Raw genomic sequence first — 25,679 nt, forward strand, 5'->3', positions numbered from 1 at the left:
TAGGAGGGTCATGGTGAGGGGACAGATAGGAGGTTCACAGTGAGGGGTCAGATAGGAGGTTCACAGTGAGGGGGACAGATAGGAGGCTCACGGTGAGACGAGACAGGAGGTTCAAAGTGAGCGGTCAGTTAGGAGGGTCACAGTGAGGGGTCAGATAGGAGGATCACAGTGAGGGGACAGATAGGGGCATCACAATGTGGGGACAGATTGGAGGCTCACACTGAGGGGTCAGATAGGAGGGTCACAGTGAGGGGACCGATAGAAGGGTTACAGTGAGGGGGGCAGATAGGAGGTTCACAGTGAGAGGACAGATAGGAGGTTTACAGTGAGAGGACAGATAGGAGGTTTACAGTGAGGGGGACAGATAGGAGGTTCAGTGAGGGGATAGAGAGGGGGTTCAGAGGGAGGGGACAGATTGGGGGTTCACAGTGAGGGGATAGATAGGGGGTTCACAGTGAGGGGACAGATTGGAGGCTCACAGTGAGGGGACAGATAGAAGGCTCACAGTGAAGGGGACAGATAGGAGGTTCACAGTGAAGAGACAGATAGGAGGGTCACAGTGAGGGGTCAGTTAGGAGGCTCACAGTGAGGGGTCAGATAGGAGGGTCACAGTGAGGGGAACAGATAGGAGGTTCACAGCGTGCGGACAGATAGCAGGTTCACAGTGAGGGGGACAGATAGGAGGTCCACAGTGAGGGGACAGATAGGAGGTTCAGTGAGGGGATAGATAGGGGGTTCACAGTGAGGGGACAGATAGGAGGTTCACAGTGAGGAACACAGGAGGTTCACAGTGAGGGGTCAGATACGAGGATCATAGTGAGGGTGTCAGATAGGAGGCTCAAAGTGAAGGGGGACAGATCAGAGGCTCACAGTGAGGGGACAGATAGGAGGTTCACAGTGAGGGGACAGATAGGAGGGTCACAGTGAGAGGGACAGATAGGAGGCTCACAGTGAGGGGACAGATAGGAGGGTCACGGTGAGGCGACAGATAGAAGGTTCATGGTGAGGGGACAGATAGGAGGTTCACAGTGAGGGGACAGATAGGAGGTTCACAGTGAGGGGGACAAATAGGAGGCTCACGGTGAGACAAGACAGGAGGTTCAAAGTGAGGGGTCAGTTCGGAGGGTCACAGTGAGGGGTCAGATAGGAGGATCACAGTGAGGGGACAGATAGGGGCATCACAATGTGGGGACAGATTGGAGGCTCACACTGAGGGGTCAGATAGGAGGGTCACAGTGAGGGGACAGATAGAAGGGTTACAGTGAGGGGGGCAGATAGGAGGTTCACAGTGAGGGGAACAGAAAGGAGGTTCACAGTGAGAAGACAGATAGGGGGTTCACAGTGAGGGGACAGATGGGAGGTTTACAGTGAGGGGGACAGATAGGAGGTTCAGTGAGGGGATAGATAGGGGGTTCAGAGTGAGGGGACAGATTGGGGGTTCACAGTGAGGGGATAGATAGGGGGTTCACAGTGAGGGGACAGATAGGAGGCTCACAGTGAGGGGACAGATAGGAGTTTCACAGTGAAGGGGACAGATAGGAGGGTCACAGTGAGGGAGACAGGAGGTTCACAGTGAGGGGACAGATAGGAGGTTCGCAGTGAAAGGACAGATAGGAGGGTCATGGTGAGGGGGACAGATAGGAGGGTCATGGTGAGGGGACAGATAGGAGGTTCACAGTTAGGGGACAGGTAGGACTTTCACAGTGAAGGGGACAGATAGGAGGGTCACAGTGAGGGAGACAGGAGGTTCACAGTGAGGGGACAGATAGGAGGTTCACAGTGAAAGGACAGATAGGAGGGTCATGGTGAGGGGGACAGATAGGAGGGTCATGGTGAGGGGACAGATAGGAGGTTCACAGTGAGGGGACAGGTAGGAGGTTCACAGTGAGGGGGACAGATAGGAGGTTCACGGTGAGACGAGACAGGAGGTTCAAAGTGAGGGGTCAGTTTGGAGGGTCACAGTGAGGGGTCAGATCGGAGGGTCACAGTGAGGAGGCTCACAGTGAGGGGTCAGATAGGAGGGTCACAGTGAGGGGACAGATAGGAGGTTCATAGTGAGGGGGGCAGATAGGTGGGTCACAGTGAGGGGACAGATAGAAGTGTCACAGTGAGGGGGGCAGATAGGAGGTTCACAGTGAGGGGGACAGATAGGAGGGTCACAGTGAGAGGGACAGTTAGGAGGCTCACAGTAAGGGGACAGATAGGAGGTTCACAGTGAGGGGTCAGGAGGGTCACAGTGAGGGGTCAGATAGGAGGATCACAGTGAGGGGACAGATAGGAGGTTCACAGTGAGGGGGACAGATAGGAGGGTCATGGTGAGGGGACAGATAGGAGGTTCACAGTGAGGGAGACCGAGAGGAGGCTCACGGTGAGAGGAAACAGGAGGTTCACAGTGTGGGGACAGAAAGGAGGCTCATAGTGAGGGGTCAGATAGGAGGGTCACAGTGAGGGGACAGATAGGAAGTTCACAGTGGGGGGACAGATAGGGGGGCAACGGTGAGGGGACAGATAGGAGGTTCACAGTGAAGGGACAGATAGGAGGTTCACAGTGAAGGGGACAGATAAGGGATCTGGCCTCACAGCGCCAGAGACCCGGGTTCAATTCCCGCCTCAGGCGTCTGACTGTGTGGAGTTTGCACATTCTCCCCGTGTCTGCATGGGTTTCCTCCGGGTGCTCCGGTTTCCTCCCACAGTCCAAAGATGTGCAGGTCAGGTGAATTGGCCATGCTAAATTGCCTGTAGTGTTAGGTAAGGGGTGGGTGTGGGGTATGGGTAGGTTGCGCTTCGGCGGGGCAGTGTGGACTAGTTGGGCCGAAGGGCCTGTTTCCACACTGTAAGTAATCTAAGTAATCTAATCTAATCTAATTGAGATTCACAATGAGGGGGACAGATAGGAGGGTCACAGTGAGGGAGACAGGAGGTTCACAGTGAGGGGACAGATAGGAGGTTCACAGTGAGGGGGACAGATAGGAGGCTCACAGTGAGGGGGACAGATAGCAGGGTCACAGTGAGGGGTCAGTTAGGAGGGTCACAGTTAGGGGACAGATAGGAGGCTCACAGTGAGGTGACAGATAGGAGGGTCACAGTGAGGGGACAGATAGGAGGGTCACTGTGAGGGGACAGATAGGAGGTTCACAGTGAAGGGGACAGATAGGAGGGTCACAGTGAGGGGACAGATAGGAGGGTCACTGTGAGGGGGACAGATAGGAGAGTGACGGTGAGGGGGACAGATAGGAGGTTTACAGAGAGGGGACAGATAAGGGGTTCACAGTGTGCGGACAGATAGAATGCTCACAGTGAGTGGACAGATAGGAGGTTCACAGTGAGGGGACAGATAGGGTGTTCACAGTGAGGGGACAGATAGGGGGTTCACAGTGAGGGGACAGATAGGAGGTTCACAGTGAGGGGGACAGATAGGAGGGTCACGGTGAGGGGACAGATAGGAGGTTCACAGTGAGGGGACAGATTGGAGGTTCACGGTGAGGTGGACAGATAGGAGGCTCACGGTGAGAGGAGACAGGAGGTTCACAGTGAGAGGTCAGTGAGGAGGTTCACAGTGAGGGGTCAGGAGGGTCACAGTGAGGAGTCAGATAGGAGGATCACAGTGAGGGGACAGAGAGGAGGCTCACGGTGAGAGGAGACAGGAGGTTCACAGTGAGGGGGGCAGATAGGAGGTTCACAGTGAGGGGGACAGATAGGAGGCTCACAGTGAGGGAGACAGGACGTTCACAGTGAGGGGACAGATAAGGGGGTTCACAGTGAGGGGACAGATAGGAGGTTCACAGTGAGTGGACAGATAGGAGGTTCACAGTGAGGGGTCAGGAGGGTCACAGTGAGGGGTCAGATAGGAGGATCACAATGAGGGGACAGATAGGAGGTTCACAGTGAGGGGGACAGATAGGAGGTTCATGGTGAGGGGACAGATAGGAGGTTCACAGTGAGGGAGACCGAGAGGAGGCTCACGGTGAGAGGAGACAGGAGGTTCACAGTGTGGGGACAGAAAGGAGGCTCATAGTGAGGGGTCAGATAGGAGGTTCACAGTGAGGGGGACAGATAGGAGGGTCACAGTGAGGGGACAGATAGGAAGTTCACAGTGGGGGGACAGATAGGGGGGCAACGGTGAGGGGACAGATAGGAGGTTCACAGTGAAGGGACAGATAGGAGGTTCACAGTGAAGGGGACAGATAAGGGATCTGGCCTCGCCGCGCCAGAGACCCGGGTTCAATTCCCGCCTCAGGTGTCTGACTGTGTGGAGTTTGCACATTCTCCCCGTGTCTGCATGGGTTTCCTCCAGGTGCTCCGGTTTCCTCCCACAGTCCAAAGATGTGCAGGTCAGGTGAATTGGCCGTGCTAAATTGCCTGTAGTGTTAGGTAAGGGGTGGGTGTGGGGTATGGGTGGGTTGCGCTTCGGCGGGGCAGTGTGGACTAGTTGGGCCGAAGGGCCTGTTTCGACACTGTAAGTAAACTAAGTAATCTAATCTAATCTAATTGAGATTCACAATGAGGGGGACAGATAGGAGGTTCACAGTGAGGGGACAGATAGGAGGTTCACTGTGAGGGGGACAGATAGGAGGGTCATGGTGAGGGGACAGATAGGAGGTTCACAGTGAGGGAGACAGAGAGGAGGCTCACGGTGAGAGGAGACAGGAGGTTCACAGTGTGGGGACAGAAAGGAGGCTCAAAGTGAGGGGGACAGATAGGGGGGCAACGGTGAGGGAACAGGTAGGAGGTTCACAGTGAGGGGGACAGATAGGAGGCTCACAGTGAGGGGGACAGATAGGAGGGTCACAGTGAGGGGTCAGTTAGGAGGGTCACAGTTAGGGGACAGATAGGAGGCTCACAGTGAGGTGACAGATAGGAGGGTCACAGTGAGGGGACAGATAGGAGGGTCACTGTGAGGGGACAGATAGGAGAGTGACGGTGAGGGGGACAGATAGGAGGTTTACAGAGAGGGGACAGTTAAGGGGTTTACAGTGTGCGGACAGATAGAATGCTCACAGTGAGTGGACAGATAGGAGGTTCACAGTGAGGGGACAGATAGGGGGTTCACAGTGAGGGGACAGATAGGAGGTTCACAGTAAGGGGACAGATAGGAGGCTCACGGTGAGAGGAGACAGGAGGTTCACAGTGAGAGGTCAGTTAGGAGGTTCACAGTGAGGGGTCAGGAGGGTCACAGTGAGGAGTCAGATAGGACTATCACAGTGAGGGGACAGAGAGGAGGCTCACGGTGAAAGGAGACAGGAGGTTCAGAGTGAGGGATCAGTTAGGAGGGTCATAGTGAGGGGACAGATAGGAGGTTCACAGTTAGGGGACAGATAGGAGGTTCAAAGTGAGGGGGACAGATATGGGGGTCACAGTGAGGGGACAGATAGGAGGTTAACAGTGAGGAGGACAGATAGGAGGCTCACAGTGAGGGGACAGATAGGAGGTTCACAGTGAGGGGGACAGGTAGGAGGCTCACAGTGAGGGGGACAGATAGGAGAGTCAGTGAGGGGACAGACAGGACGTTCACAGTGAGGGGATAGATAAGAGGTACACAGTGAGGGGGATAGAAAGGAGACTCAGAGTGAGGGGGACAGATAGGAGGGTCACCGTGAGGCGACAGATAGGAGATTCACAGTGAGGGGACAGATAGGAGGGACACAGTGAGGGGACAGATAGGAGGGTCACAGTGAGGGGACAGATAGGAGGTTCACAGTGAGGGGTCAGTTAGCAGGGTCACAGTTAGGGGACAGATAGGAGGTTCACAGTGAGGGGTCAGTTAGGATGGTCACAGTGAGGGGTCAGTTAGGAGGTTCACAGTGAGGGGTCAGTTAGGAGGGTCACAGTTCGGGGACAGATAGGAGGCTCACAGTGAGGTTACAGATAGGAGGGTCATGGTGAGGTGGACAGATAGGAGGGTCATGGTGAGGAGATAGATAGGAGGTTCACAGTGAGGGGACAGATAGGAGGGTCACTGTGAGGGGACAGATAGGAGGGTCTCAGTGAGGGGGACAGATAGGAGAGTGACGGTGAGGGGGACAGATAGGAGGTTTACAGTGACGGGACAGATAAGGGGTTCACAGTGTGCGGACAGATAGAATGCTCACAGTGAGTGGACAGATAGGAGGTTCACAGTGAGGGGATAGATAGGAGGTTCACAGTGAGGGGGACAGATAGCAGGGTCACGGTGAGGGGACAGATAGCAGGTTCACAGTGAGAGGTCAGTTAGGAGGTTCACAGTGAGGGGTCAGATAGGAGGGTCACAGTGAGGAGGCTCACAGTGAGGGGTCAGATAGGAGGGTCACAGAAAGGGGACAGATAGGAGGTTCACAGTGAGGGGGACAGATAGGTGGGTCACAGTGAGGGGACAGATAGAAGGGTCACAGTGAGGGGGGCAGATAGGAGGTTCACAGTGAGGGGACAGATAGGAGGCTCACAGTGAGGGGACAGATAGGAGGCTCACAGTGAAGGGGACAGATAGGAGGTTCACAGTGAAGGGAAAGATAGGAGGGTCACAGTGAGGGGGGCAGATAGGAGGCTCACAGTGAGGGAGACAAGAGTTTCACAGTGAGGGGACAGATAGGAGGTTCACAGTGAAAGGACAGATAGGAGGGTCACAGTGAGGGGACAGATAGAAGCATCACAGTGAGGGGGGCAGATAGGAGGGTCACTGTGAGAGGAGACAGGAGGTTCACAGTGAGGGGTCAGTTAGGAGGCTCACAGTGAAGGGAAAGATAGGAGGGTCACAGTGAGTGGACAGATAGGAGGTTCACAGTGAGGGGGACAGATAGGAGGTTCACAGCGTGCGGACAGATAGCAGGTTCACAGTGAGGGGGACAGATAGAGGGTTCACAGTGAGGGGATGGTTAGGAGGTTCTGTGAGGGGAGAGATAGGGGGTTCAAAGTGAGGGTACAGATTGAGGGTTCACAGTGAGGGGACAGATAGGAGGTTCACAGTGAGGGACACAGGAGGTTCACAGTGAGGGGTCAGATAGGAGGATCATAGTGACGGGGTCAGATAGGAGGCTCACAGTGAAGGGGACAGATCGGAGGCTCACAGTGAGGGGACAGATCGGAGGTTCACAGTGAGGGGACAGATAGGAGGTTCACAGTGATGGGGACAGATAGGAGGGTCACAGTGAGGGGACAGATAGGAGGGTCACAGTGAGGGGACAGATAGGAGGGTCACAGTGACAGGGACAGATAGGAGGCTCACAGTGAGGGAGATAGGAGGTTCACAGTGAAGGGACAGATAGGAGGTTCACAGTGAAGGGACAGATAGGAGGTTCACAGTGAAGGGGACAGATAGGGGATCTGGCCTCGCAGCGTCAGAGACCCGGGTTCAATTCCCGCCTCAGGCGACTGACTGTGTGGAGTTTGCACATTCTCCCCGTGTCTGCATGGGTTTCCTCCGGGTTCTCCGGTTTCCTCCCACAGTCCAAAGATGTGCAGGTCAGGTGAATTGGTCATGATAAATTGCCTGTAGTGTTAGGTAAGGGGTGGGTGTGGGGTATGGGTGGGTTGCGCTTCCGCGGGGCAGTGTGGACTTGTTGGGCCGAAGGGCCTGTTTCCACACTGTAAGTAATCTAAGTAATCTAATCTAATCTAATTGAGATTCACAATGAGGGGGACAGATAGGAGGTTCACAGTGAGGGGACAGATAGGAGGGTCACAGTGAGAGGGACAGATAGGAAGCTCACAGTGAGGGAGACAGGAGGTTCACAGTGAAAGGACAGATAGGAGGGTCATGATGAGGGGGACAGATAGGAGGGTCATGGTGTGGGGACAGATAGGAGGTTCACAGTAAAGGGACATATAGGAGTTTCACAGTGAAGGGGACAGATAGGAGGGTCACAGTGAGAGGGACAGATAGGAAGCTCACAGTGAGGGAGACAGGAGGTTCACAGTGAAAGGACAGATAGGAGGGTCATGGTGAGGGGGACAGATAGGAGGGTCATGGTGTGGGGACAGATAGGAGGTTCACAGTGAGGGGACAGGTAGGAGGTTCACAGTGAGGGGGACAGATAGGAGGCTCACGGTGAGACGAGACAGGAGGTTCAAAGTGAGGGGTCAGTTTGGAGCATCACAGTGAGGGGTCAGATAGGAGGGTCACAGTGAGGAGGCTCACAGAGAGGGGTCAGATAGGAGGGTCACAGAAAGGGGAGAGATAGGAGGTTCACAGTGAGGGGGACAGATAGGTGGGTCACAGTGAGGGGACAGATAGAAGGGTCACAGTAAGGGGACAGATAGCAGGCTCACAGTGAGGGGACAGATAGGAGGCTCACAGTGAAGGGGACAGATAGGAGGTTCACGGTGAGGGAGACAGATAGGAGGTTCACAGTGAGAGGGACAGATAGGAGGCTCACAGTGAGGGAGACAAGAGGTTCACAGTGAGGGGACAGATAGGAGGCTCACAGTGAAAGGACAGATAGGAGGGTCACAGTGAGGGGACAGATAGAAGCATCACAGTGAGGGGGGCAGATAGGAGGGTCATGGTGAGAGGAGACAGGAGGTTCACAGTGAGGGGTCAGTTAGGAGGCTCACAGTGAGGGGTCAGATAGGAGGGTCACAGTGAGTGGACAGATAGGAGGTTCACAGTGAGGGGGACAGATAGGAGGTTCACAGTGAGGGGGACAGATAGGAGTTTCACAGCGTGCGGACAGATAGCAGGTTCTCAGTGAGGGGGACAGATAGGAGGTTCACAGTGAGGGGACGGATAGGAGGTTCAGTGAGGGGATAGATAGGGGGTTCAAAGTGAGGGGACAGATTGGGGGTTCACAGTGAGGGGACAGATAGGAGGATCATAGTGAGGGGGTCAGATAGGAGGCTTACAGTGAAGGGGACAGATCGGAGGCTCACAGTGAGGGGGACAGATAGGTGGGTCACAGTGAGGGGACAGATAGAAGGGTCACAGTAAGGGGACAGATAGCAGGCTCACAGTGAGGGGACAGATAGGAGGCTCACAGTGAAGGGGACAGATAGGAGGTTCACGGTGAGGGAGACAGATAGGAGGCTCACAGTGAGGGGACAGATAGGAGGCTCACAGTGAAGGGGACAGATAGGAGGTTCACAGTGAAGGGGACAGATAGGAGGGTCACAGTGAGAGGGACAGATAGGAAGCTCACAGTGAGGTAGACAGGAGGTTCACAGTGAAAGGACAGATAGGAGGGTCATGGTGAGGGGGACAGATAGGAGGGTCATGGTGAGGGGACAGATAGGAGGTTCACAGTGAGGGGACAGGTAGGAGGTTCACAGTGAGGGGGACAGATAGGAGGCTCACGGTGAGACGAGACAGGAGGTTCAAAGTGAGGGGTCAGTTTGGAGCATCACAGTGAGGGGTCAGATAGGAGGGTCACAGTGAGGAGGCTCACAGAGAGGGGTCAGATAGGAGGGTCACAGAAAGGGGAGAGATAGGAGGTTCACAGTGAGGGGGACAGATAGGTGGGTCACAGTGAGGGGACAGATAGAAGGGTCACAGTAAGGGGACAGATAGCAGGCTCACAGTGAGGGGACAGATAGGAGGCTCACAGTGAAGGGGACAGATAGGAGGTTCACGGTGAGGGAGACTGATAGGAGGTTCACAGTGAGAGGGACAAATAGGCAGGCTCACAGTGAGGGAGACAAGAGGTTCACAATGAGGGGACAGATAGGAGGTTCACAGTGAAAGGACAGATAGGAGGGTCACAGTGAGGGGTCAGTTAGGAGGCTCACAGTGAGGGGTCAGATAAGAGGGTCACAGTGAGTGGACAGATAGGAGGTTCACAGTGAGGGGGACAGATAGGAGGTTCACAGTGAGGGGGACAGATAGGAGGTTCACAGCGTGCGGACAGATAGCAGGTTCTCAGTGAGGGGGACAGATAGGAGGTTCACAGTGAGGGGACGGATAGGAGGTTCAGTGAGGGGATAGATAGGGGGTTCAAAGTGAGGGGACAGATTGGGGGTTCACAGTGAGGGGACAGATAGGAGGATCATAGTGAGGGGGTCAGATAGGAGGCTTACAGTGAAGGGGACAGATCGGAGGCTCACAGTGAGGGGACAGATAGGAGGTTCACAGTGAGGGGACAGATAGCAGGTTCACAGTGACGGGGACAGATAGGAGGGTCACAGTGAGGGGACAGATAGGAGGTTCACAGTGAGAGGGACAAATAGGAGGCTCACAGTGAGGGAGATAGGAGGTTCACAGTGAGGGGACAGATAGGAGGTTCACAGTGAAGGGACAGATAGGAGGTTCACAGTGAAGGGGACATATAGGGGATCTGGCCTCGCAGCGCCAGAGACCCGGGTTCAATTCCCGCCTCAGGCGACTGACTGTGTGGAGTTTGCACATTCTCCCAGTGTCTGCATGGGTTTCCTCCGGGTGCTCCGGTTTCCTCCCACAGTCCAAAGATACGCAGGTCAGGTGAATTGGTCATGCTAAATTGCCCGTAGTGTTAGGTAAGGGGTGGGTGTGGGGTATGGGTGGGTTGCGCTTCGGTGGGGCAGTGTGTACTTGTTGGGCCGAAGGGCCTGTTTCCACACTGTAAGTAATCTAAGTAATCTAATCTAATCTAATTGAGATCCACAATAAGGGGGACAGATAGGAGGTTCACAGTGAAGGGACAGATAGGAGGTTCACAGTGAGGGGTCAGGAGGTTCACAGTGTGGGGACAGAAAGGAGGCTCACAGTGAGGGGTCAGATAGGAGGTTCATAGTGAGGGGGACAGATAGGAGGTTCACAGTGAGGGGGACAGAAAGGGGGTTCACAGTGAGAAGACAGATAGGGGGTTCACATTGAGGGGACAGATAGGAGGTTTACAGTGAGGGGGACAGATAGGAGGTTCAGTGAGGGGATAGATCGGGGGTTCACAGTGAGGGGACTGATTGGGTGTTCACAGTGAGGGGATAGATAGTGGGCTCACAGTGAGGGAACAGATAGGAGGTTCACAGTGAGGGGACAGATAGCAGGTTCACAGTGAAGGGGACAGATAGGAGGTTCACAGTGAGAGGGACAGATAGGAGGGTCACAGTGAAAGGACAGATAGGAAGCTCACAGTGAAGGGGACAGATAGGAGGGTCACAGTGAGGGGACAGATAGGAGGTTCACAGTGAGGTGGACAGATAGGTGGGTCACAGTGAGGGGACAGATAGAAGGGTCACAGTGAGGGGGTCAGATAGGAGGTTTACAGTGAGGGGGACAGATAGGAGTTTCAGTGAGGGGATAGATAGGGGGTTCACAGTGAGGGGACAGATTGGGGGTTAACAGTGAGGGGATAGATAGGGGGTTCACAGTGAGGGGACAGATAGGAGGCTCACAGTGAGGGGACAGATAGGAGGCTCACAGTGAAGGGGACAGATTGGAGGTTCACAGTGAGGGGACAGATAGAAGCATCACAGTGAGGGGGGCAGATAGGAGGGTCATGGTGAGAGGAGACAGGAGGTTCACAGTGAGGGGTCAGTTAGGAGGGTCACAGTGAGGGGTCAGATAGGAGGTTCACAGTGAGGGGGACAGATAGGAGGTTCACAGCGTGCGGACAGATAGTAGGTTCACAGTGAGGGGGACAGATAGGAGGTTCACAGTGAGTGGACGGATAGGAGGTTCAGTGAGGGGATAGATAGGGGGTTCAAAGTGAGGGGACAGATTGGGGGTTCACAGTGAGGGGACAGATAGGAGGTTCACAGTGAGGGACACAGGAGGTTCACAGTGAGGGGTCAGTTAGGAGGCTCTCAGTGAGGGGTCAGATAGGAGGGTCACAGTGAGGGGACAGATAGGAGGTTCACAGTGAGGGGGACAGATAGGAGGTTCACAGCGTGCGGACAGATAGTAGGTTCACAGTGAGGGGGACAGATAGCAGGTTCACAGTGAGGGGACGAATAGGAGGTTCTGTGAGGGTATAGATAGGGGGTTCAAAGTGAGGGGACAGATTGGGGGTTCACAGTGAGGGGACAGATAGGAGGTTCACAGTGAGGGACACAGGAGGTTCACAGTGAGGGGTCAGATAGGAGGATCATAGTGAGGGGGTCAGATAGGAGGCTCACAGTGAAGGGGACAGATCGGAGGCTCACAGTGAGGGGACAGATAGGAGGTTCACAGTGAGGGGACAGATAGGAGGTTCACAGTGAGGGGGACAGATAGGAGGGTCACAGTGAGGGGACAGGTAGGAGGGTCACAGTGAGAGGGACAGATAGGAGGCTCACAGTGAGGGAGACAGGAGGTATACAGTGAGGGGACAGATAGGAGGCTCACAGTGAAGGGACAGATAGGAGGTTCACAGTGAAGGGGACAGATAAGGGATCTGGCCTCACAGCGCCAGAGACCCGGGTTCAATTCCCGCCTCAGGCGACTGACTGTGTGGAGTTTGCACATTCTCCCCGTGTCTGCATGGGTTTCCTCCGGGTGCTCCGGTTTCCTCCCATAGTCCAAAGATGTGCAGGTCAGGTGAATTGGCCGTGCTAAATTGCCTGTAGTGTTAGGTAAGGGGTGGGTGTGGGGTATGGGTGGGTTGCGCTTCGACGGGGCAGTGTGGACTTGTTGGGCCGAAGGGCCTGTTTCCACACTGTAAGTAATCTAAGTAATCTAATCTAATCTAATTGAGATTCACAATGAGGGGGACAGATAGGAGGTTCACAGTGAGGGGACAGATAGGAGGTTCACAGTGAGGGGTCAGGAGGGTCACAGTGAGGGATCAGATAGGAGGATAACAGTGAGGGGACAGATAGGAGGTTCACAGTGAGGGGGACAGATAGGAGGGTCATGGTGAGGGGATAGATAGGAGGTTCACAGTGAGGGAGACAAATAGGAGGTTCAAAGTGAGGGGGACAGATAGGGGGGTCACGGTGAGGGGACAGATAGGAGGTTCACAGTGTGGGGGACAGACAGGACGTGCACAGTGAGGGGATAGATAGGAGGTTCACAGTGAGCGGACAGATAGGAGGTACACAGTGAGGGGGATAGAAAGGAGACTCACAGTGAGGGGGACAGATAGGAGGGTCACAGTGAGGGGACAGATAGGAGGGTCACTGTGAGGGGACAGATAGGAGGCTCACAGTGAAGGAGACAGATAGGAGGGTCACTGTGAGGGGACAGATAGGAGGGTCACTGTGAGGGGACAGAGAGGTGGTTTACAGTGAGGGGACAGATAAGGGGTTCACAGTGTGCGAACAGATAGGAGGCTCACAGTGAGGGGACAGATAGGAGGTTCACAGTGAGCGGACAGATAGAGGGTTCACAGTGAGGGGACAGATAGGGGGTTCACAGTGAGGGGACAGATAGGAGGTTCACAGTGAGGGGGACAGATAGCAGGGTCACGGTGAGGGGACAGATAGGAGGTTCACAGTGAGGGGACAGATAGGAGGTTCACAGTGAGGGGGACAGATAGGAGGCTCACGGTGAGCGGAGACATGAGGTTCACAGGGCGAGGTCAGTTAGGAGGTTCAAAGTGAGGGGTCAGGAGGGTCACAGTGAGGGGTCGGATAGGAGGATCACAGTGAGGGGACAGATAGGAGGTTCACAGTGAGGGGGACAGATAGGAGGGTCATGGTGAGGGGACAGATTGGAGGTTCATAGTGAGGGAGACAGAGAGGAGGCTTACGGTGAGAGGAGACAGGAGGTTCACAGTGAGGGATCAGTTAGGAGGGTCATAGTGAGGGGACAGATCGGAGGTTCACATTGAGGGGACAGATAGGAGGTTCAAAGTGAGGGGGACAGATATGGGGGTCACAGTGAGGGGACAGACAGGACGTTCACAGTGAGGGGGACAGATTGGAGGTTCACAGTGAGCGGACAGATAGGAGGTTCACAGTGAGGGGGATAGAAAGGAGACTCACAGTGAGGGGGACAGATAGGAGGGTCACGGTGAGGCGACAGATAGAAGGTTCACGGTGAGTGGACAGATAGGAGGTTTACAGTGTGGGGACTGATAGGAGGTTCACAGTGAGGGGACAGACAGGAGGTTCACAGTGTGGGGACAGATAGGAGGTTCACAGTGAGGGGGACAGATAGGAGGGTCTCGGTGAGGGGAGAGATAGGGGGTTCACAGTGAGGGGTCAGATAGGAGGTTCACAGTGAGAGGGACAGATAGGTGGGTCATGGTGAGTGGACAGATAGGAGGTTCACAGTGAGGGGACAGATAGCAGGGTCACAGTGTGGGGAACAGATATGAGGTTCACAGTGAGGGGGAGAGATAGGAGGTTCACAGTGAGGGGGACAGATAGGAGGCTCATGGTGAGACGAGAGATAGGAGGTTCACAGTGAGCGGTCAATTAGGAGGGTCACAGTAAGCGGTCAGATAGGAGGTTCACATTGTGGGGACAGATAGGAGGGTCTTGGTGAGGGGAGAGATAGGAGGTTCACTGTGAGGGTTCAGATAGGAGGTTCACAGTGAGGGGGACAGATAGGTGGGTCATGGTGAGGGGACAGATAGGAGGTTCACAGTGAGGGGGACAGATTGGAGGTTCACAGTGAGCGGACAGATAGGAGGTTCACAGTGAGGGAGACAGGAGGTTCAAAGTGTGGGGTCAGTTAGGGGGGTCACAGTGAGGGGGACAGATAGGAGGCTCATGGTGAGAGGACACATAGAAGGGTCACAGTGAGGGGGACAGATAGGAGGTTCACGGTGAGGGGAGAGATAGGAGGGTCATGCTGAGGGGACATATAGGAGGTTCACGGTGAGGGGACAGATAGGAGGTTCACGGTGAGGGGGACAGATAGGAGGTTCACAGTGAGGGGGAGAGATAGGAGGTTCACGGTGAGGGGACAGATAGGAGGGTCATGGTGAGGGGGACAGATAGGAGGGTCACAGTGAAGGGGAGAGATAGGAGGTTCACAGTGAGAGGACAGATAGGAGGGTTACGGTGAGGGGGACAGATAGGAGGGTCATGGTGAGGGGGACAGATAGGAGGGTCACAGTGAGGGGGACAGATCGGAGGTTCACGGTGAGGGGACAGATAGGAGTTTGACAGTGTGGTGACAGATAGGAGGTTTACAGTGAGGGGGACAGATAGGAGGGTCACGGTGAGGGGACAGATAGGAGGTTCACAGTGCGGGGGACAGATAGGAGGGTCACAGTGAGGGGGAGAGGTAGGAGGTTCACAGTGAGGGGGACAGATAGGAGGTTCTAAGTGAGGGGGACAGATAGGAGGTTCACATTGAGGGGACAGATAGGAGGTTCAAAGTGAGGGGGACAGATATGGGGGTCACAGTGAGGGGGACTGATAGGAGGCTCACAGTGAGGGGGACAGATAGGAGGGTCACAGTGAGGGGACAGACAGGACGTTCACAGTGAGGGGGTCAGATTGGAGATTCACAGTGAGCGGACAGATAGGAGGTTCACAGTGAGGGGGATAGAAAGGAGACTCACAGTGAGGGGGACAGATAGGAGGGTCACGGTGAGGCGACAGATAGAAGGATCACGGTGAGTGGACAGATCGGAGGTTTACAGTGTGGGGACAGATAGGAGGTTCACAGTGAGGGGACAGACAGGAGGTTCACAGTGTGGGGACAGATAGGAGGTTCACAGTGAGGGGGACAGATAGGAGGCTCATGGTGAGAGGACACATAGGAGGGTCACAGTGAGGGGGACAGATAGGAGGTTCACGGTGAGGGGGACAGATAGGAGGTTCACAGTGAGGGGGAGAGATAGGAGGTTCACGGTGAGGGGACAGATAGGAGGGTCATGGTGAGGGGGACAGATAGGAGGGTCACAGTGAAGGGGAGAGATAGGAGGTTCACAGTGAGAGGACAGATAGGAGGGTTACGGTGAGGGGGACAGATAGGAGGGTCATGGTGAGGGGGACAGATAGGAGGGTCACAGTGAGGGGGACAGATCGGAGGTTCACGGTGAGGGGACAGATAGGAGTTTGACAGTGTGGTGACAGATAGGAGGTTTACAGTGAGGGGGACAGATAGGAGGGTCACGGTGAGGGGACAGATAGGAGGTTCACAGTGCGGGGGACAGATAGGAGGGTCACAGTGAGGGGGAGAGGTAGGAGGTTCACAGTGAGGGGGACAGATAGGAGGTTCTAAGTGAGGGGGACAGATAGGAGGTTCACATTGAGGGGACAGATAGGAGGTTCAAAGTGAGGGGGACAGATATGGGGGTCACAGTGAGGGGGACTGATAGGAGGCTCACAGTGAGGGGGACAGATAGGAGGGTCACAGTGAGGGGACAGACAGGACGTTCACAGTGAGGGGGTCAGATTGGAGATTCACAGTGAGCGGACAGATAGGAGGTTCACAGTGAGGGGGATAGAAAGGAGACTCACAGTGAGGGGGACAGATAGGAGGGTCACGGTGAGGCGACAGATAGAAGGATCACGGTGAGTGGACAGATCGGAGGTTTACAGTGTGGGGACAGATAGGAGGTTCACAGTGAGGGGACAGACAGGAGGTTCACAGTGTGGGGACAGATAGGAGGTTCACAGTGAGGGGGACAGATAGGAGGCTCATGGTGAGAGGACACATAGGAGGGTCACAGTGAGGGGGACAGATAGGAGGTTCACGGTGAGGGGAGAGATAGGAGGGTCATGCTGAGGGGACAGATAGGAGGTTCACGGTGAGGGGACAGATAGGAGGTTCACAGTGAGGGGGACAGATAGGAGGTTCACAGTGAGGGGGAGAGATAGGAGGTTCACAGTGAGGGGACAGATAGGAGGGTCATGGTGAGGGGGACAGATAGGAGGGTCACAGTGAGGGGGACAGATAGGAGGGTCACGGTGAGGGGACAGATAGGAGGTTCACAGTGCGGGGGACAGATAGGAGGGTCACAGTGAGGGGGAGAGGTAGGAGTTTCACAGTGAGGGGGACAGATAGGAGGTTCTAAGTGAGGGGAAAGATAGGAGGTTCACATTGAGGGGACAGATAGGAGGTTCAAAGTGAGGGGGACAGATATGGGGGTCACAGTGAGGGGACAGACAGGACGTTCACAGTGAAGGGGACAGATTGGAGGTTCACAGTGAGCGGACAGATAGGAGGGTCACAGTGAGGGGACAGACAGGACGTTCACAGTGAAGGGGACAGATTGGAGGTTCACAGTGAGCGGACAGATAGGAGGTTCACAGTGAGGGGGATAGAAAGAAGACTCACAGTGAGGGGGACAAATAGGAGGGTCACGGTGAGTGGACAGATCGGAGGTTTACAGTGTGGGGACAGATAGGAGGTTCACAGTGAGGGGACAGACAGGAGGTTCGCAGTGTGGGGACAGATAGGAGGTTCACAGTGAGGGGGACAGATAGGAGGGTCTCGGTGAGGGGAGAGAGGAGGTTCACAGTGAGGGGTCAGATAGGAAGTTCACAGTGAGTGGGACAGATAGGTGGGTCATGGTGAAGGGACAGATCGGAGGTTCACAGTGAGGGGACAGATAGCAGGGTCACAGTGTGGGGGACAGATATGAGGTTCACAGTGAGGGGGACAGATAGGAGGTTCACAGTGAGGGGGACAGATAGGAGGCTCATGGTGAGACGAGAGATAGGAGGTTCACAGTGAGGGGTCAATTAGGAGGGTCACAGTGAGGGGTCAGATAGGAGGGTCACAGTGTGGGGACAGATAGGAGGCTCACAGTGAGGGGTCAGATAGGAGGTTCACAGTGAGGGTGACAGATAGGAGGTTCACAGTGAGGGGGACAGATGGGAGAGTCACAGTGAGGGGGACAGATTGGAGAGTCACAGTGAGGGGGACAGATTGGAGAGTCACAGTGAGGGGGATAGTTAGGAGGGTCACGGTGAGGGGACAGATAGGAGGTTCACAGTGAGGGGGACAAATAGGAGGCTCATGGTGAGAGGACAGATAGGAGGTTCACAGTGAGGGAGACAGGAGGTTCAAAGTGTGGGATCAGTTAGGGGGGTCACAGTGAGGGGAGCAGATAGGAGGCTCATGGTGAGAGGACACATAGGAGGGTCACAGTGAGGGGGACAGATAGGAGGTTCACGGTGAGGGGAGAGATAGGAGGGTCATGCTGAGGGGACAGATAGGAGGTTCACGGTGAGGGGACAGATAGGAGGTTCACAGTGAGGGGGACAGATAGGAGGGTCATGGTGAGGGGGACAGATAGGAGGGTCACAGTGAAGGGGAGAGATAGGAGGTTCACAGTGAGAAGACAGATAGGAGGGTTACGGTGAGGGGGACAGATAGGAGGGTCATGGTGAGGGGGACAGATAGGAGGGTCACAGTGAAGGGGAGAGATAGGAGGTTCACAGTGAGAGGACAGATAGGAGGGTTACGGTGAGGCGGACAGATAGGAGGGTCACAGTGAGGAGGACAGATAGGACGGTCACGGTGAGGGGGACAGATAGGAGGTTCACAGTGTGGGGACAGATAGGAGGTTTACAGTGAGGGGGACAGATAGGAGGGTCACAGTGAAGGGACAGATACGAGGTTCACAGTGAGGGGGATAGATAGGAGGTTTACAGTGAGGGGACAGATAGCAGGGTCACAGTGAGGGGACAGATAGAAGGGACACAGTGAGGGGGACAGATAGGAGGTTTACAGTGAGGGGACAGATAGCAGGGTCACAATGAGGGGACAGATAGATGGGTCACAGTGAGGGGGACAGATAGAAGGGTCACAGTGAGGGGGTCAGATAGGAGGTTCACAGTGAGGGGACAGATAGGAGGGTCACAGTGAGGAGACAGATAGGAGGTTTACAGTGAGGGGACAGATAGGAGGGTCACAATGAGGGGACAGATAGTAGGGTCACAGTGAGGAGATAGATAGGAGGTTCACAGTGAGGGGACATATAGGTGGCTCACAGTGAGGGGTCAGATAGGAGGGTCACAGTGAGGGGACATATAGGAGGCTCACAGTGAGGGGTCAGATAGGAGGGTCACAGTGAGGGGGACAGATAGGAGGTTCACAGTGAGGGGACAGATATGAGGGTCAGAGTGAGGGGACAGATAGGAGGTTCACAGTGAGGGGGACAGATAGGAGGGTCACGGTGAGGGGACACATAGGAGGTGCACAGTGAGGGGAGAGATAGGAGCTTCACAGTGAGGGGGCAGATAGGAGTTTCAGTGAGGGCATAGATAGGGGGTTCACAGTGAGGGGACGGATTGTGGGTTCACAGTGAGGGAATAGATGGGGGTTCACAGTTAGGGGGACAGATAGGAGGGTAACAGTGAGGGGACAGATAGGAGGGTTCACAGTGAGGGGGACAGATAGGAGGGTCACAGTGAGGGGACAGATAATGGGTTCACAGTGAGGGGGACAGATAGGAGGTTCACAGTGAGGGGACAGATAGGAGGTTCAGTGAGGGGATAGATAGGGGTTCACAGTGAGGGGACAGATAGGAGGGTCACAGTGAGGGGACAGTAGGAGGGTCACTGTGAGGGGACAGATAGGAGGTTTAAAGTGAAGGGGACAGATAGGAGGGTCACTGTGAGGGGACAGATAGGAGGTTCACAGTGAGGGGGACAGAAAGGAGGTTCACAGTGAGGGGAGAGATAATGGGTTCACAGTGAGGGGGACAGATAGGAGGTTCACAGTGAGGGGACAGATAGGAGGTTCAGTGAGGGGATAGATAGGGGTTCACAGTGAGGGGACAGATAGGAGGTTCACAGTGAGGGGACAGATAAAAGGTTCACAGTGAGGGGGGCAGATAGGAGGTTCACAGTGAGGGGGACAGAAAGGAGGTTCACAGTGAGGGGACAGATAATGGGTTCACAGTGAGGGGGACAGATAGGAGGTTCACAGTGAGGGGACAGATAGGAGGTTCAGTGAGGGGATAGATAGGGGTTCACAGTGAGGGGACAGATAGGAGGGTCACAGTGAGGGGACAGTAGGAGGGTCAATGTGAGGGGACAGATAGGAGGTTTAAAGTGAAGGGGACAGATAGGAGGGTCACTGTGAGGGGACAGATAGGAGGTTCACAGTGAGGGGGACAGATAGGAGGGTCATAGTGAGGGGGACAGATAGGTGGTTCACAGTGAGGGGGCAGATAGGTGGTTCACAGTGAGGGGAACAGATATGAGGGTCAGAGTGAGGGGACAGATTGGAGGTTCACAGTGTGGGGACAGATAGGAGGTTTACAGTGAGGGGGACAGATAGGAGGGTCACGGTGAGGGGACAGATAGGAGGTTCACAGTGAGGGGGGAGATAGGAGGTTCACAGTGAGGGGGACAGATAGGAGGGTCACGGTGAGGGGACAGATAGGAGCTTCACAGTGAGGGGGACAGATAGGAGCTTCACAGTGAGGGGGACAGATAGGAGGTTCACAGTGAGGGGGCAGATAGGAGGTTCAGTGAGGGCATAGATAGGGGGTTCACAGTGAGGGGACGGATTGGGGGTTCACAGTGAGGGAATAGATAGGGGGTTCACAGTTAGGGGGACAGATAGGAGGGTCACAGTGAGGGGACAGATAGGAGGGTTCACAGTGAGGGGACAGATTGGGGGTTCACAGTGAATGGACAGATAGAGGTTCACAGTGAGGGGTCAGTTAGGAGGCTCACAGTGAGGGGACAGATAGGAGGCTCACAGTGTGGGGACAGATAGGAGGTTTACAGTGCGGGGGACAGATAGGAGGGTCACAGTGAGGGGGACAGATAGGAATTTGACAGTGTGATGACAGATAGGAGGTTTACAGTGATGGGGACAGATAGGAGGGTCACGGTGAGGGGGACAGATAGGAGGGTCACGGTGATGGGACAGATAGGAGGTTTACAGTGATGGGGACAGATAGGAGGGTCACGGTGAGGGGACAGATAGGAGGTTCACAGTGCGGGGGACAGATAGGAGGGTCACAGTGAGGGGGAGAGGTAGGAGGTTCACAGTGAGGGGGACAAATAGGAGGCTCATGGTGAGAGGACAGATAGGAGGTTCACAGTGAGGGAGACAGGCGGTTCAAAGTGTGGGGTCAGTTAGGGGGGTCACAGTGAGGGGGACAGATAGGAGGCTCCTGGTGAGAGGACACATAGGAGGGTCACAGTGAGGGGACAGATAGGAGGGTTCCGGTGAGGGGGACAGATAGGAGGGTCACAGTGAGGAGACAGATAGAAGGCTCACAGTGAGGGGTCAGATAGGAGGGTCACAGTGAGGAGACAGATAGGAGGTTCACAGTGAGGGGGACAGACAGGAGGGTCACGGTGAGGGGGACAGATCGGAGGTTCACAGTGTGGGGACAGAATGGAGTTTACTGTGAGGGGGACAGATAGGAGGGTCACGGTGAGGGGACAGATAGGAGGGTCACAGTGCGGGGGACAGATAGGAGGCTCATGGTGAGAGGACAGATAGGAGGTTCACAGTGAGGGAGAAAGGAGGTTCACAGTGAGGGGTCAGTTAGGAGGGTCACAGTGAGGGGACAGGTAGCAGGCTCACAGTGAGGGGACATTTTGGAGGTTCACAATGAGGGGGACAGATAGGAGGGTCACAGTGAGAGGGACAGATAGGATGTTTCACAGTGAGGGGGACAGATAGAAGGGTCACAGTGAGGGGGTCAGATAGGAGGTTCACAGTGAGGAGACAGATAGGAGGTTCACAGTGAGGGGACAGATAGGAGGGTCACAGTGAGGGGACAGTTAGGAGGTTCACAGTGAGGGGGACAGATAGGAGGGTCACGGTGAGGGGACAGATAGGAGGTTCACAGTGAGGGGACAGATAGGAGGTTCACAGTGAGGGGGACAGATAGGAGGGTCACAGTGAGGGGGACAGTTAGGAGGTTCACAGTGAGGGGGACAGATAGGAGGGTCACGGTGAGGGGGACAGATAGGAGGTTCACAGTGTGGGGACAGATTGGAGGTTTACTGTGAGGGGGACAGATAGGAGGGTCACGGTGAGGGGACAGATTGGAGGTTCACAGTGAGGGGGACAGATAGGAGGGTCACTGTGAGAGGGACAGATAGGAGGTTCACAGTGAGGGGGACAGATAGAAGGGTCACAGTGAGGGGGACAGATAGGAGCATCACAGTGAGGGGGACAGATTGGACGGTCACGGTGAGGGGGACAGATAGGAGGTTCACAGTGAGGGGACAGATAGGAGGGTCACTGTGAAGGGACAGATACAAGGTTCACAGTGAGGGGGACAGATAGGAGGGTCACGGTGAGGGGACAGATAGGAGGTTCACAGTGAGGGAGACAGATAGGAGGTTCACGGTGAGGGGACTGATAGGAGGGTCATGGTGAGGGGACAGATAGGAGGTTCACAGTGAGGGGACAGATAGGAGGATCTTGGTGATGGGAGAGATAGGAGGTTCACAGTGAGGGTTCAGATAGGAGGTTCACAGTGAGGGGGACAGATAGGTGGGTCATGTTGAGGGGACAGATAGGAGATTCATGGTGAGGGGACAGATTGGAGAGTCACAGTGAGGGGGACAGATTGGAGAGTCACAGTGAGGGCGACAGATAGGAGGTTCACGGTGATGGGACAGATAGGAGGGTTACGGTGAGGGGGACAGATAGCAGGGTCACAGTGTGGGGGACAGATAGGAGGTTCACAGTGAGGGGGACAGATAGGAGGCTCACGGTGAGACGAGACAGGAGGTTCACAGTGAGGGGCCAATTAGGAGGGTCACAGTGAGGAGTCAGATAGGAGGGTCACAGTGTGGGGACAGATGGGAGGCTCACAGTGAAGGGGTCAGATAGGAGGTTCACAGTGAGGGTGACAGATAGGAGGTTCACAGTGAGGGGGACAGATTGGAGAGTCACAGTGAGGGGGACAGATTGGAGAGTCACAGTGAGGGGGACAGATAGGAGGTTCACGGTGATGGGACAGATAGGAGGGTTACGGTGAGGGGGACAGATAGGAGGGTCACGGTGATGGGACAGATAGGAGGTTTACAGTGATGGGGACAGATCGGAGGGTCACGGTGATGGGACAGATAGGAGGTTCACAGTGCGGGGGACAGATAGGAGGGTCACAGTGAGGGGGAGAGGTAGGAGGTTCACAGTGAGGGGGACAAATAGGAGGCTCATGGTGAGAGGACAGATAGGAGGTTCACAGTGAGGGAGACAGGCGGTTCAAAGTGTGGGGTCAGTTAGGGGGGTCACAGTGAGGGGGACAGATAGGAGGCTCATGGTGAGAGGACACATAGGAGGGTCACAGTGAGGGGGACAGATAGGAGGTTCACGGTGAGGGGAGAGATAGGAGGGTCATGCTGAGGGGACAGATAGGAGGTTCACGGTGAGTGGACAGATGGGAGGTTCACAGTGAGGGGGAGAGATAGGAGGTTCATGGTGAGGGGACAGATAGGAGGGTTACGGTGAGGGGGACAGATAGGAGGGTCATGGTGAGGGGGACAGATAGGAGGGTCACAGTGAAGGGGAGAGATAGGAGGTTCACAGTGAGAGGACTGATAGGAGGGTTACGGTGAGGGGGACAGATGGGAGGGTCATGGTGAGGGGGACAGATAGGAGGGTCACAGTGAGGGGGACAGATAGGAGGGTCACAGTGAGGGGGACAGATAGGAGGTTCACGGTGAGGGGACAGATAGGAGGGTTACGGTGAGGGGGACAGATAGGAGGGTCACGGTGAGGGGACAGATAGGAGTTTGACAGTGTGGTGACAGATAGGAGGTTTACAGTGAGGGGGACAGATAGGAGGGTCACGGTGAGGGGACAGATAGGATGTTCACAGTGCGGGGGACAGATAGGAGGGTCACAGTGAGGGGGAGAGGTAGGAGGTTCACAGTGAGGGGGACAGATAGGAGGTTTTAAGTGAGGGGGACAGATAGGAGGTTCACAGTGAGGGGGACAGATAGGAGGGTCACAGTGAGGAGGACAGATAGGACGGTCACGGTGAGGGGGACAGATAAGAGGTTCACAGTGTGGGGACAGATAGGAGGCTTACAGTGAGGGGGACAGATAGGAGGGTCACAGTGAAGGGACAGATACGAGGTTCACAGTGAGGGGGATAGATAGGAGGTTTACAGTGAGGGGACAGATAGCAGCGTCACAGTGAGGGGACAGATAGAAGGGTCACAGTGAGGGGGACAGATAGGAGGTTTACAGTGAGGGGACAGATAGGAGGTTCACAGTGAGGGGTCAGATAGGAGGTTGACAGTGAGGGGACAGATAGGAGGGTCACAGTGAAGGACAGATACAAGGTTTACAGTGAGGGGGACAGATAGGAGGGTCACGGTGAGGGGACAGATAGGAGGTTCACAGTGAGGGGGACAGATAGGAGGTTCACAGTGAGGGGGACAGATAGGAGGGTCACAGTGAGGTGGAAGATAGGAGGCTCACAGTGAGGGATACAGACAGGATGTTCACAGTGAGGGGGACAGATAGTAGGCTCACAATGAGGGGACAGATAGGAGGGTCACAGTGAGGGGACAGATAGGAGGTTCACAGTGAGGGGGACAGATAGGAGGGTCATGGTGAGGAGACAGATAGGAGGTTCACAGTGAGGGGGACGGATTGGAGGCTCACGGTGAGAGGAGACAGGAGGTTCACAGTGTGGGGACAGATAGGAGGTTCACAGTGAGGGGACAGATACGAGGTTCACAGTGAGGGGGACAGATAGGAGGTTCACCGTGAGGGTGACAGATAGGAGGTTCACAGTGAGGGGACAGATAGGAGGTTCACAGTGAGGGAGACAGATAGGAGGGTCATGGTGAGGGGACAGATAGGCCGTTCACAGTGAGGGGGACAGATAGAAGGTTCACAGTGTGGGGACAGATAGGAGGCTCACAGTGAGAGGTCAGATAGGAGGTTCACAGTGAGGGGACAGATACGAGGTTCACAGTGAGGGGGACAATAGGAGGGTCATGGTGAGGGGACAGATAGGAGGTTCACAGTGAGGGGACAGATAGGAGGTTCACAGTGAGGGGGACAGATAGAAGGCTCACGGTGGGAGGAGACAGGAGGTTCACAGTGAGGGGTCAATTAGGAGGGTCACAGTGAGGGGACAGATAGGAGGGTCACAGTGAGGGGACAGATAGGGTGTTCACAGTGTGGGGACACATAGGAGGCTCACAGTGAGGGGTCAGATAGGAGGTTCACAGTGAGGGGGACAGATAGGAGAGTCACGGTGAGGGGACAGATAGGAGGTTCACAGTGAGGGGGACAGATAGGAAGTTCACAGTGAGGGGACAGACAGGAGGTTCACAGTGAGGAGGACAGATAGGTGGGTCACGGTGAGGGGACAGATAGGAGGCTCACAGTGAGGGGGACAGATAGAAGGGTCACAGTGAGGGGGACAGATAGGAGGGTCACAGTGAGGGGACAGATAGAAGGTTCACAATGAGGGGGACAGAAAGGACGTTCACAGTGAGGGGACAGATAATGGGTTCACAGTGTGCGGACAGATAGGAGGTTCACAGTGAGGGTGACAGATAGGAGGTTCACAGTGAGGGGACAGATAGGAGGTTCAGTGAGGGGATAGATAGGAGGGTCACTGTGAGGGGACAGATAGGAGGTTCAAAGTGAAGGGGACAGATAGGAGGGTCACTGTGAGGGGACAGATAGGAGGGTCACAGTGAGGGGACAGATCAGAGGGGCACAGTGTGGGGACAGATAGGAGGCTCACAGTGAGGGGTCAGATTGGAGGTTCACAGTCAGGGGGACAGATAGGAGAGTCACGGTGAGGGGACAGATAGGAGGTTCACAGTGAGGGGGACAGATAGGAAGTTCACAGTGAGGGGACAGACAGGAGCTTCACAGTGAGGGGGACAGATAGGAGGGCCATGGTGAGGGGGACAGATAGGAGGTTTACAGTGTGGGGATGGATAGCAGGGTCACCGTGAGGGGGACAGATAGGAGGTTCACAGTGAGGGGGACAGAAAGGAGGTTCACAGTG

This window comes from Chiloscyllium plagiosum, unplaced genomic scaffold (genome assembly GCF_037043375.1).
Source record: "Chiloscyllium plagiosum isolate Xiang-an unplaced genomic scaffold, Cpla_swu_hap1 HiC_scaffold_18, whole genome shotgun sequence".
NCBI lineage: Eukaryota > Metazoa > Chordata > Chondrichthyes > Orectolobiformes > Hemiscylliidae > Chiloscyllium > Chiloscyllium plagiosum.